The 12013-nt window shown below is 36.4% G+C and overlaps 1 pseudogene; it reads right to left on the bottom strand.

The window, feature by feature from the left end:
• Positions 1-771: 771 nt before the first annotated feature.
• On the bottom strand, positions 772-1573 carry LOC114029033 (annotated as a pseudogene).
• Positions 1574-12013: the final 10440 nt, after the last annotated feature.

The following is a 12013-nucleotide window of genomic DNA, read 5'->3' as shown; positions in this document are numbered from 1 at the left end:
TGGGAAAAGGCAGAGGTAAAACAATGCACACAATTTCTCCTACAACAAAAATTAAGTCAATGAGAAGCAACAAATTGTGGTAAAATACAATGGTCAACATTAGTATTATAAAGTTAAAAGACATATCTCTCTTTTTTGTTAACAATAAATCTGTCTTCTTGGCCATGGAAGAAATACACTTTGTAAAGAGATTCATTTGAATATTTGTTGGGAAGTATCCATTGTATCAAAACAAACACATCAATATATTTTTCTTCTGCAATAAAATCTTAAAACAAAAAACCCCTGCTTCTGCCCCCCAAAAAGGACAAGCTCATCTCAAAATCAGTATTACAAAAGTTTTACTCAGAGGGCAAATTTTAATGTACCCCTAAACATGTTATTTATCTTGAACGATAATATGGAAAAATAAATTACTGCTACTGTTGTACAAAAAGGCATAAAAGCATTTAAAGAACAAGACTTAGAGATAAGGTGAAATTTCAATGAACTAAAATATTTGTCAACTATGTCTTACTTGCAAAAAGAGATAAAATATCATTCCTCTATTTTTCATTTAAACAAACTTAATTGATGCCAAGGTTATTATTGGTGGTACATTGGTCTGTTTTCTTTTTCATTGACTTAGACATAAAAAAGATTTATAAAATGATTAATTCCAACATAAAATTCAAGCAGGGAACTTGGTTAAGTATTTTTTTTTCATGGTTGTTGGTAACAGTCAATGAAAGGAGAGGATCGGATCAGTGAAAGTCAAGGCACCTCTTACAGTCAGTTCTCACACTTGGTTTTTTTGCAGACTAGGACACTGTCATCCTCTTCAGTTGTTCTTGGCTTCTTTGTTGTATATATAATACCAAAATCAGTCTTTCTGGTTTGTCCATGAAGAAGTGTTACCCTGCAATTCATGGACACTGCTGCCTTGGCATCACTTTCAGAAAGTCTAAACAACAAACTGAAGTTTGCTACATTGTATGGTCCTCTTATTTCTAAAGGCTTTTTTACACTGCTAGATACAATTACATTCTTCCATTTGCAGATCTGAATCAGACCCAGTGTGTTGTAAATGGTGTATCTTCTCATCCTGGAGTCTTTGATGGCAGGAGAATAAGTAATCTCAAAGCAGATACCTTATTCAATTGCCACATTAATGGGAGGTCTTCTGAATTAAAATGACAATTTTTCTGTTACTGTTATGTATACCAAATCTACATCAAAACTTGTGCAAACAACTTGGAAAAAGTTTTTTTTTTTCCTTCTTAAGAAAAACTGCAACAGTGTCATATAGCTTGACATGGGAAGATGTTGTTCTTAGAACATTGAAGTGAGATGGATCTGCTACTATAGTGTCAGTCTACTTAAAATTTAATTGGTTTTGATTTCCCCTGTACAATAGGCAAAGATGAAAAGAGATCAGAAGGAATATTGGTTTGTAAATTTCCTCCTACTTTTCCTTAAAGTTCACAAGATGATTAATGGCAACAGTCGAAAACCCAAGGTGAGCAGCATTCTTCAGAATCACCTTAAGCACTTTTGTGTCAGGGCCCTTTCTCAGGTTCAAGTTCACAAACATCGCATGACCCCAGATATAATTTTTCCCAGACTACTGTCCAATTTTCTCAGCAGTTCTTATAAAAAAAATATGGTTTATTTTTTTCAAAGAAGTTTTATTTTTAATGTATTTCGATAGTTGCAGAAGATCCAGGTCTAGCACCATTAAACTGGGGGATGTGGAAGCTATCAGTTTCTTTAGCCACTCCTCACCCTGAAGATATCTGTTTCTTCACGGTCATTCCTGACGAGCTATCTTTGGATACTTCCTCTTTGATTTGAATTTTTACTTACCAAATATCATCTCATGATCAGTTAAAGTCTTAATGATTAATTTCCAAGTCTAATTCAATTTTTTAAAAAAAATCTCAGTAGCAGTTCTAGAATAGTCTGTTCACTCAGGTAATTTGCAGAAAATATGCAGTTTTTTTTTGTCTGTCTCCTCTTAACATTCAGTAATATCTCCTTAAAGTAGCTTCAGCATCTCACAAAATTCTCTCAATATGATAGGCACTTCTTGAATTGAGATCACAGGATCATAGATTTAGATTTGAAAGGGACATTAGGGTGGAATCTAGTTCAACCCCATCATTTTACAGATGAAGAAACTGAGACCCAGGGAGGCTAAGTGCCTAATTCAGGGTCACATATAACTATAGGGAACTTGAACCTATGTTTTCTCACTGCAGAGCCAGTGATCCTTCTGCTGTCCCATGCAGTTACCCTAGCACTCTCCTCTGTGCCTCTAGGTAGATTACAGGGTGCTAGTGTTCTAAGCATTCAGCATCTATACCAGCTTCCATATTTACAATGGACACAATGATATAACAAATATCAATACTTGATCATACTATCATATCAAACTTATCTTAAAACAACAGGTCTGACTTGCAAAGGATACATATACAAATACTAGCTATCAGATTAAAACCTGAAAACAAAAGAAGAAAAATTAATTTTCCTCCAGTGGATTCCTTTAATTCTATAAGCCCTAAAAGTATTACAACTGTGGATATTCATTAGGGTGGGTCTCCCAGAGGAGGTAACTCCAGGTGAAGGTATTCTATGAATGTACGTTGGTTAAAACCATAGCTCATAAGCCCTTATTATTTTGTTTACCTTTAATGATCAGGCAGAACACATAATTAGTTTAGATCAATAGCATTTGATGAATGGCATGGTGAGAAAAGTAGTAAAAGTCCCTCCATCTCTGCATAGCTGAGACACAAACTTCCTTAAATATATTTACCATTAGTGGGAAGAGTGAACACATGTAGGGCACATACAAGGAGGAGCACAAACATAGGAAATGTGACAGTGCACATGCATAGAGGAACAACTCGATGTTACAGGGCCCCTGTTGTTTCAATTCCTGGAGCAACAGAACCCACAAAAGGATAGGGTGAATAATTTTCCAGCCAAAGACAACTTAGAAGGTTGGCAGGAAAGGTCTGTTGTGCTGGGTGAGAGTGGAGTGTAGTCCACTGCAGTCTTGGCCAGTGTAGATAGGTCCCAGCAAACCACAAACAGTCCTTTGGAACCACTGAGTCAGCAGCAGGAACTACAATGACATTGGCTGCTTCTGGAGCTCTGAGCCCACAGATGGTAAGGGGGTAGAACAACTGATCAGAAGGAGATTATAAGGGTCTCTTTGTAGCTGCAGTGGAGTAACCCTTGTCACAGTTCCAGGGCAGAAAAGAATGCTTGTGTTCACTTAGATACCAGAGCTGACCTGGGAAGTAGTAAACTACCTCTACTTAGATCATACCACCTTGGAAGAAGTAACTTAGAAGTCCCAAAGTAGAAAGCTGGTAAAAAAATTTTTGCTGCCAGTGTCTCTGATAAAGGCCTTATTTCTAAAATATATAGAGAACTGAGTCAAATTTATAAGAATACAAGTCACTCCTCAATTGATAAATGGTTAAAGGATATGAACAGGCAGTTTTCAGATGAAGAAACTAAAGCTATTAAAGTCATATGAAAAAATGCTCTAAATCACTATTGATTAGAGAAATGCAAATTAAAACAACTCTGAGGTACCACTTCATACCTATCAGATTGGCTAATATGACAGAAGAGGAAAATGATAAATGTTGGAGAAGATGTGGGAAGACTGGAACACAAATGCATTGTTGGTGGAGTTGTGAACTGATCCAACCATTATGGACAGCAATTTGGAACTATGCCCAAAGAACTACAAAATTGTGCATACCCTTAGATCCAGCAATACCACAACTAGGTCCATATCTCAGCAATTATAAAAAAATAAAGGGAAAATGACCCATATGCACAGATGTATTTATAGTAGCTCTTTTTGTGGTGGCAAAGAATTGGAAATTGAAGGGATGCCTGTCAATTGGGGAAAGACTGAAAAAGTTGTGGTATATGAATGTGATGGAATACTATTGTGCTATAAGAAATGAGAGCAGGCTGATTTCAGAAAAAGCTGGAAAGACTTACATGAACTGATGTTGAGTGAAGTGAGCAGAACCAGAAGAATATTATACACAGTAACAGCAACATTGTATAATGATCAACTTTGATAGATGTGGCTCTTCTCAGCAATACAATGATCTAAGACAATTTCAAAAACTCAGGATGGAAAATCTTTCCAAATCTAGAGAAAGAACTATGGAGTCTGAATGTAGATCAAAGCATATTCTTTTCACCTTTTGCTTGTTTGTTTGTTTATTTTATTCTTTCTCTTGGTTTTCCCCTTTTGTTCTAATTCTTCTTTCACAACATGACTAATGTGGAAAAAGGTTTAATATGATTCTACATGTATAACCTATATTAGATTGCTTGCCATCTTGGGGAGGGAGAGAGGGAGAAAAAAATTGGAACTGAAAATCTTACAAAACTGAATGTTGAAAATTTTCTTTATATGTAATCAGAAAAAAAATACTATTGGAAAACTTACAGGTCCTTAGGAGTATCTCTGAAAATAGCTGCAAAAAAACCCCTGAAGTTTGGGACAGTGCATCTTCCACCCTGGAAACAAAGTGACACTTTAGCAAAGAGTTAAAAGTCAAGAAATAGACTAGAAAAATGAGCAAAAAAACAGAAAAATATTCTGACCATAGAAAGTTCCTATGGTGACAGGGAAGATTGAAATACACACTCAGAAGATAACCAAGTCAAAACTCCAACATACAAAGCCTCAAAGGAAAATATGAATTGGTTTCAGGCCATGGAAGATCTCAAGAAGAATTTTGAAAATCAAGTAAGAGAGGTAGAATAAAAATGGGGAAGAGAAATAAGAATGATGTAAGAAAATCACAAAAAAAGAGTCAATAGCTTGGTAAAGGAGACACAAAAAGTACTGAAGAAAATAACACCTTAAAAAAACAGACTAAGCCAAAAGGTCAAAGAGGTACAAAAAGTCAGATGAAGAGAAGAATGCCTTGAAAAGCTGAATTTGCCAAATGAGAAAAAGAGACACAAAAATTCACTGAAGAAAAAACTTCTTAAAAAGTGGAATTGGTCAAAGGGAAAAAGAGGTCCAAAAGCTCACTGAAGAAAATAATTCCTTAAAAATTAAAGTGAGTGGGGGTGGAGCCAAGATGGCAGAGTAAAAGCAGTGACTTGCTTGAGCTCTCCCCCAGACTCCTCCAAATACCTGTAAAAAATGGCTCTAAACAAATTCTAAAGCAGCAGAATCCACAAAAAGACAGAGTAAAACAAATTTCCAGCCCAAGACAACCTGGATGGTTGATCAGAAAGGTATATCACACTAGGTGGGGAGAGGAACGCAGTTTAGCACAGACACGTGAGTAGACCAGGCCTCAGCGAACATGGAGCAGACCCCAGATGACTGAATCATGGGCAGCTGTGGCAGTTTCCAGACTTCTCAACCAATGAATGCCAAAGACAACTTAGAAGGTCAGTGGGAAAAGTCTGTGACTGTGGTAAGAGAGAGAAGTGTGGTCCCAGCCCCAGTCCCCAAGCGTAGCCCCAGGGTGGTGGCTGCTTTCAGAGCTTCTGGCCCATAGACTGAGGGAGAATCCAGTGGCTGATCAGAGGGGGATTGAAGGGATCTCTTTGCTTGTGCTGAGGCAGGATTCTCTTGCTTTGCTCATGCTTGGATCTAGGTCACACTTCTGGGTGGCTGTCCTGGCGTGAGGAGGCGTACTGGTGTAGTGAAGCTTGTACTTTGGTGAAGAGGGAATCCTCCTCACAGTTCCAAGGGAGAAAAGAGTGCTTGTGGTCACTCTTAGACCACAGCAGAGGCCAGGAAAGGAGCAAACACCTCACCCTTGATCGTACCACCTTAGAAGAACTGATAACTTTCAGGTTCCCAGAAGTATCTCTGAAAACAGTTGCACAAAACCCCCAAAGCTTGGGATAGTACATTTTCCACACTGGAAGCAGACTACTACCTTAACAAAGAGTTTAAAACTCAAAAATATTGGCTGGGATCATGAGCAAACTGCCCCAAAAAAGTCAGACCATTGAGTCTTTCTTTGGTGACAAAGAAGATCAAAACATATGACCAGAAGAAGACAACAAAGTCAAAGCTCCTATATCCAAAGCCTCCAAGAAAAATATGAATCAGTCTCATGCCATGGAAGAGCTCAAAAAGGATTTTGAGAAGCAAGTAAGAGAAGTAGAGGAACAGCTGGGAAGAGAAATGACAGTGATGCAAGAAAATCATGAAAAACAAGTCAACCAGTTGCTAAAGGAGATCTAAAAAAATACTGAAGAAAATAGCAAGTTGAAAAATAGCCTAACCCAAATGGCAAAAGAGGTCCAAAAAAGCCAATGAGGAGAAGAATGCCTTAAAAAGCAGAATTGACCAAATGAAAAAGGAAGTCCAAAAGCTTACTGAAGAAAATATTTCCTTAAAAATTAGAATGGAGCAATTGGAAGCTAGTGACTTTATGAGAAGTCAAGACACTGTAAAACAAATCCAAAAGAATGAAAAAAAAAAAATAGAAAACAATGTGAAATATCTCATTGGAAAACAACTGACCTGTAAAGTAGATCTAGGAGAGATAATATAAAAATTATTGGACTATCTGAAAGCCAGGATCAGAAAAAGAGTCTAGACATCATCTTCCATGAAATTATCAAGGAAAACTGCCCTGATATTTTAGAACCAGAGGGCAAAAAAATTTGAAAGAATCCACAGACCATATCCTGAAAGAGGTACCGAAAGGGAAACTCCTAGGAATATTGTAGCCAAATTCCAGAGTTCCCAGGGCAAGGAGAAAATATTGCAAACAACCAGAAAGAAATAATTCAAGTATGTTGGAAACACAATCAGGATAACACAAGATTTAGCTGCTTCTACATTAAGGGACCAGAGGACTTGGAATAGAATATTCCAGAGGACAAAGGAGATAGGATTACAACCAATAATCACCTACCCAGCAAAACTGAGTCTAATCCTTCAGGGGAAAAAATGGTCATTCAGTGAAATAGAGGACTTTCAAGCATCCTTGATGAAAAGACCAGAGCAGAATAGAAAATTTGACTTTCAAATATAAGACTCAAGAGAAGCATTAAGAGGTAAACAGAGAAGAGAAATCATAAGAGAGTTATTAAGGGTGAACTGTTTACATTCCTGCATGGAAAGATGATATTTGTAACTCATGAGACCTTTGTCAGTATTAGGGTAGTTGGACGGAAAAAAATTATATGTATGTGTGTGTGTATGTGTGTGTGTGTGTGTGTGTGTGTGTGTGTGTGTGTGTGTGTGTATAGTCACAGGGTGAGTTTAAGATGATGGAGTGATATCTGGAGAATAAAATTAAGGGATGAGAGAGGATTATATGGGGAGAAGGAGAAAGGGATAGGTAGAATGGGATAAATTATCTCACATAAAATAGACAAGAAAAGGCTTGTACAGTGGAGGAGAAGAGAGGAAATGAGTGACTCTTATTGTCATCGGGTTTGGCTTAAGGAGGGAATAACATGCACACTGAACTGGGTCTGGAAATCTATCCTAATCTATGGGGAGGGGGAAGGTGACAAGAGAGCAGGGGGATGATAAAGGACAGGGCAGATTGGGGAAGGGGGTAATCAGAAGCAAAAACTTCTAAGGAGGGACAGGGTCAAAAGAGACAACAGAATAAATGGAAGGTGGGATAAGATGAAGGGAAATGTAGTTAGTTTTTCACAATATGACTACTATGTAAGTGTTTTACATAACTATACATGTATAACCTATAATGAGTTGCTTGCCTTCTCAATGAGAGTGGGAAGGGAGGGAGGAATGGAGAAAATTTCGAACCCAAAGTTTTAAAAACAAATGTTAAAAAAAAATTGTTTTCATATACAACTGGGAAATAAGATATACAGGAAATGGTGTTCAGAAATCTATCCTGTCCTACCGGAAAATTGAAGGGGAAGGTGATAAGAGAAGGGGGGGAGGGAGAGATAGAAGGGAGGGCATTTTAGGGGGTATTCAGAATGCATGCCATCTTTGGGTGGGGGGAGGGGTGAGATGGGGAGAAAATTTGAAACTCAAAATCTTGTGGAAGTGAATGTTGAAAACCAAACATAAATAAATTAATAAAAAAAAACAAAAAAAATAAAGTGGAGCAAATGGAAACTAATTACTTTATGAGAAATCAAGAAATGATAAAACAAAACCAAAACAATGAAAAGATAGAAGATAATATGAAATATCTCGCTAGAAAAACAACTGACCTGGAAAACATATCCAGAAGAGATAATTTAAAAACTATTGGACTACCTGAAGGCCATGATCAAAAAAAGAGCCTATACATCACCTTTCAGGAAATTATCAAGGAAAACTTCCTTGATATTCTAAAACCAGAGAGTAAAATAGAAATTGAAAGAATCCACTGATCACCTGCTAAAAGAGATCCCAAAATGAAAACTCCCAGGAATATTATAGCCAAATTCAAGAGCTCCTGCGTCAAGGGGAGAATATTGCAAGCAGACAGAAAGAGACAATTCAAGTATCGTGGAGTCACAGTCAGGATAAAACAAGATTTAGTAGTTTCTACATTAAAGTGTTGGAGGGCTTGAAATATGGTATTTCAGAAAGCAAATTACAACCAAGAATCACCTTCCCAGAAAAACTGAGTAGTATCCTTCAGGGGAAAAAATAGACATTTGATGAAATAGAGGCTTTTCAAGCATTCCTGATAAAAAGATCATAGCTGAATAGAAAATTTGACTTTCAAATACAAGACTCAAGAGAAGCATAAAAAGGTAAATAGGAATGTAAAATCATAAGGTGCTTAATAAGGTTAAACTCTTTATATTCCTACGTAGGAAGATGATACTTGTAACTCATAAAACAAAACAAAACAAAACTTTCTCATTGTTAGGGCAGTTAGGAGTATACATAGACTGAGGGCAAAGTTGTGAGTTGAATATGGTTAGGGTTAGGGTTAGGGTTAGGGTTAGGGTTAGGGTTAGGGTTAGAGCGCAATTAGGGTTTGGGTTAGGGTTAGGGTTAGGGTTAGGGTTAGAGCGCAATTAGGGTTAGGGTTAGGGTTAGGGTTAGGGTTAGGGTTAGATTGCAATTAGGGTTAGGGTTAGGGTTTTAGATGGTATCTAAAAAAAATAAACTTAGGGGTGAGAAGAGAATACACTGGGAAAAAGGGGCAGGGAGAAGCAGAATGTGGAAAACTATCTCACATAAAAGATGCAAGAAATAAGTGGAGAGGAAAATGGGGGAGGCATGGGTGTGTGAGTTAACCTTACTCTCATCAGAATTGACTCAAAGAGGGAATAACATACACACTCAATTGGGAACAGAAATCTGTATTACTCTACAGGAAAGTAAGAGGGGTAGAGGGTAATATAAGGAGTTGGGGTGATCTTGAATAGAGGGCAGATTGGGGGAGGCAGTAAGCCAGAAGAAAAATTTTTTTGAGGAGAGACAGGGTGAAAGGAGAGAGAGAATAGAATAAACCAGGGGGAAATAGAATGGAGGAAAATACATTTAGCAATCATAACTGTGAAAAAAATAAAGCAAGTTATCTGATAAAGATCTCATTTCTCAAACATATAGAGAACTGAGTCAAATTTATAAAAATAAGAGCCATTCCTCAATTGATAAATGATCAAAAGAAATGAACAGTTTTCAGATGAAGTGATCAAAGCTATCCATAACCATATGAAAAAAATGCTCTAAATCACTAGTGATTGGAGAAATGCAAATTGATATAGTTTTGAGGTACTACCTCATACCCACTTAATTGGCTAATAGGACAGAAAAGGAAAATGACAAATGGTGCAGGGGATGTGGAGGGAAAATGAGACATTGTGGAATTGTTAACTGATTTAACCATTCTTTAGAGCAATTTGGAACTATGCCCAAAAGGCTATAAAACCATGAATATCATTTGACCTAGCAATAACATTACTAGGTCTGGATCCCAAAAGAGATTTTAAAAAAGGAAAGGGATCTATATGTACAAAAATATTTATAGGAGCACTTTTCCGGTAGCAAAGAATTGGAAATTGAGAGAATGCCCATCAATTGAGGAATACCTGAACAAATTGTGGCATGTGATTTGATGGAATATTGTTGTGCTATAAGAAATGATGAACGGGGTGCTCTCAGAAAAGCCTGGTAAGACTTACGTGAGCTGATGCAAAGTGAAATGTATTATATACAAAGTAAGAGCAATACAGTAAGATGATCAGCTGTGAATGACTTAGCTACTCTTAGAAATACAGTGATTCAAAACAATTCTGAAGGACTTACGAAGAAAAATGCTATCCATCCCAGGGGAAAGGGGAGAACTCATGGTGTCTGAATACAGATTGAAGCATCCTTTTTTAACTTTATTTTTCTTGAGGTTTTTTTTTTTTAGTTTATGTTTTCTTTCACAACATGGCTAATATGGAAATATATTTTGTCTGACTACACTTGTATAACTTACATTGAATTGTTTGCCTTCTCAATGAAGGGAGAGGGAAGAGAGGAAGGGAAAGAATATGGAACTCAAAGTTTCAAAAATGAATGTTGAAAACTGTTTTTGTATTTAATTGGGGAAAATACTAAATAAATTTTAAAAAGAAGAGCAAAAAAGTCTTGCTTTTTGGTTCATAAGCAAGAAGCTTTACAAAATCATTGTTAATGCTCTAAATCACTATTGATTCGAAAAATTCAAATCAAAACATCTCTGAAATACCACCTCACATTTATCAGAGATTGACTAACATGACAGAAAGAAAATGAGAAATGTTGGAGGGGATGTGGAAAAATTGGGACACTAATGTACTGTTGGTGGAGTTGTGAAGTGGTGCAACCATTCTGGAGAATAATTTAGAACTGCACCCAAAGGACTATAAAACTCTGTATACCCTTTGAGTCAACAATACCACTACTTGGTTGGTATCCCAAAGAAATAAACAAAAAAAAGAAGAAGAGGACCTATTTGTACAAAAATATTTATAGCAGCTTCTTTTGTGGTAGCAAAGAATTGGAAATCAAGGAGATGCCTATGATTTGGGGAATGACTGAACAAGGTGTGATATATAATTGTGATGAAATACTATTGTGCTATAAGAAATGACAAGGCGGATGGTTTCAGAAAAAATCTTGGAAGATTTAATAGGAACTGATGCAAAGTGAAGGGAGCAGAACAAGGACAACATTGTATACAGTAACAGCAATACTGTAAGTATAATCAACTGTGAAAGACTTAGCTACTCTGATGAAGTCAATGATGAAAGACAATTCCAAAGGGCCCAGGATAGAAAATGCTATCCACTTCCAGAGAGAGAACTGATGACCTCTGAGTATAGATTAGTACATACTTTCTTTATCTTCTTGTTTTTTTTAATGTGTATATGTTTTCTTTTGCAACATGACTAATATGGAAATACATTTTGCATGACTTCTTATGTATAATTTATATCATATTGCTTGCTTTCTCAATGGGTGGGGGAAGGGTGAGATGGAGGAAGAAAATTTGGAACTCAATTTAAAAAAAATTAATGTTAATTATTATTTTACATGTAATGGCTTTAAGATCTCTTTGGTGTAATGTTAACCCCTATATTTGCCAGTTTGTTTCTATTGGAAAGTTAGAAACTGCCTGTTCAGAGTTGTAGCAGATTGTGTTATAAAGAAATATTACTGTATTGACTAGTAATACACCATCTCTTACACAAAGAGATTAAAGTTTTTTAATAAGATTATTATCATGTTTAATTCTTGATTATTAACCTATTAATCTAGATTGTGTTCTCCCCATGAGAAGATGTTAAATTCCTAGTCGACCTTTGTTGGATATCTAATATGATTATATGATCCACCTTGAACCTATCTCACTAGAGATGTGCTAAGGAAATTTAATAGCAGTCTAAACACAACATAATTAGAAAGATAAATCTGCTTTTAGAAAAGAAAATCACCTAATGTATTCCTATACCAAAGATAATGGCTTAGGGCTCTTCCCTTGCTTTGAATTATCCACACCACTGCTTTCTGTTCCATGATATGAAGAATTTTGGAATGATTATGTTT

The sequence above is a fragment of the Vombatus ursinus genome, unplaced genomic scaffold (assembly GCF_900497805.2).
Source record: "Vombatus ursinus unplaced genomic scaffold, bare-nosed wombat genome assembly UNPS02014909.1, whole genome shotgun sequence".
Taxonomy (NCBI): Eukaryota; Metazoa; Chordata; class Mammalia; order Diprotodontia; family Vombatidae; genus Vombatus; species Vombatus ursinus.
This window is presented reverse-complemented; position numbering and strand designations above follow the sequence as displayed.